Raw genomic sequence first — 2,430 nt, forward strand, 5'->3', positions numbered from 1 at the left:
GGCCTGCTTATGATGGGATCAACACGCGGAGAGTCCTCAGGGAGACGTCCTGATGACTGCATGGAGGGAATGAAGTCTCTTCCAAACAAAGGATTTAACCCTGTAATTCTTTTGCTTAATACAACTACTGTGTAATTACATCCTTTGCCGAATTTACAAAGAAATTCAAAAGCTAAATCCCTTTGGTTTAAAAGCAGTTCATCCTTTCTCCCTTATTTTGATACATAAATGACTTCAAATATGTATTGCTGGATAAACTCAAATACATAATCCTGACTAAACCTGTGTTTATTTAATAAAGAAAGAAGTAGTTGGTTACAAGAAATGAATTACAGAAGAGGCAAGGACTCTTGGTAATAAATGTAGGACTACAGCAGACACAGTGCGCTTTCTGATGCTATGAGCTGTCTTATCAAGGAAATACTGTTTAGACATGCCAAGAGGGAGTTCCTTGGAGCCTGGGGAGTGCTTGACTGACTCTGACAGCTCCAGTTGAAAGCACTGCCTGGAATTCAGTTTGCAGTAGGGTCATGCAGAGAAAAGCTCTGTGCCTTGCTTCACCTATGAGGCAAGGCTCAGGTGAAAACCAGCAAGTGTTACTCCATCAGAGGCTTCAGTTCAGGACTGAAAACACAACTCCCACAAAAACAACTTTTGAAAAGATCCCCAGCAGCAGGTGTCACCCAGTGTGTTTCTCAGCTCCTTTAGTGACACAAGCCAGCAGCCAGTGCCTGTGGAGGGCTGACTCTCACAGTGCACCGATGCTGCACAGGCCTGAGCAGTGGCAGACGCTGTAGCAGCACTTGGACCACTCACATAGTCAGTGACAGAGACTCTGGAGTCGAGACCGTGTGCTGGGGCTGTCTGAGGGGACTAGAAGAACCCAGGTTTTGTTAACTCTGCTGCTTACAGAACAATTTGTTCACTCAAAATGTGCTGCTGGGAGCAAGTCCCTTCTGGAGAGGCACCAAGGCAAGCACATGACAGTTGTCCTTATCAGCACATCTCTTGCTGTCTGATCTGAGCCTAATGAGACCCAATGCTCTTTAAATCACTCTGTCTTGTCACTAACTCAATTTCCAGCCCTGCAATTGCTAAATATCCCTTCATGCACATATTTATTTGCTCCACAGTTACTATGAGGCCAACTACCTCAAATGCAGTTTGCCCAGTAGCTGAGCTGCAGCCTTGCAAATTCAACAACAGTGTTTGCAATTAAAGAATGTAAGTTAAAAACCACTTAACATCAATAACAAAAGGTAAAAAGCAAGATATGCCTTCCTATAGGCCTCTAAAAGGTCTCTCAGCATCTGCAACTCCCTTGTTTGCTAATGGAAGATGAGGGCCAGGGTTGTAAACTTTCTGCCTCTGACCTGGGAGAAGGGCTTTGTCACAGGACCAGGTGTTTCGTGACAAAAGCTGGGCCTGCCAGAAGCCATGTATTTGGGGAAGGGTAGGATCAACTGCACTTTCCATTTTCTAGCTGTTTCAGCCAACGTTATTGTTTGTAAGAGAGGATTTGTAAAATAACTAATTGTGCTTAAAAAAGGCCTTGAAGATATATCCAAAGTAAGAAGATGAGGAACAGCATGCCGAGAAGTAGAAGATTTCTATTTAACTCGTGTATCAGTTGTCTGTTAATAATAGCTGCACAGAGAGACACGGACATAATTTCCAAGCACACAGAAATCCCCTCTGTCCCTTATTCTCCATATAAGTGATAAATGAGATATATCATGAGCACTAATTCAAGCCCACAGCCCCAAGGCTTCTCACCATCGAGTGTCCCCACTTTTTCAATGCCTTTGTTGCTACCATTGACATTATTGATCCCTTTTGTAGGGTAGTAGGGAAGGTTGATCCCTCCCTCTGCACAGCAAAACCTCCTCACTCACTTGGAGGGCCTGGTTACAGGGGCATTATGTGCCCCCAGACCTGCTTTGGAAGAACCTTTCCACCACTCTATGTGTAAGACAGGTATGATCCTTGGGCATAGACCGGGATTTACAATGGACAAACGTTCCTTTTATTCCTTCTGTCTGGTTGGAAGAGGATGATGACAATCCTTAGAGACCAACCACCCTGGTTTGGAGACAAATATGGTCTTGTCTCATGGCAACCTCTGCCAACAGCTCCCAACTGCCTTTCATTCAGACACCTTTCCCCACACACAGGAGCTGCCCCTCTCAATGGAAGGATGCCAAGATCCTGACACTTCTAGCAGAGGTTTTTGTACCAAGAGCTAAACGTGATCTGCTGCAGGAATTCCAAGCCTTTAAATAAATCCTGTTGTACCCTGGCCAGTGGCACCCTGGGAGGCCAAGCCTGCCACTGCAGCCCAGCTTTGAACCCATGGGGAAACCCAGAGAGCCAACTCCATGCAGCACTGTGCGCTTAACAATACCATAGGGGTAACCAGTGCAGGCAGGG

This window comes from Corvus brachyrhynchos, unplaced genomic scaffold (genome assembly GCF_000691975.1).
Source record: "Corvus brachyrhynchos isolate BGI_N302 unplaced genomic scaffold, ASM69197v1 scaffold1, whole genome shotgun sequence".
In the NCBI taxonomy this organism is placed as follows: Eukaryota; Metazoa; Chordata; class Aves; order Passeriformes; family Corvidae; genus Corvus; species Corvus brachyrhynchos.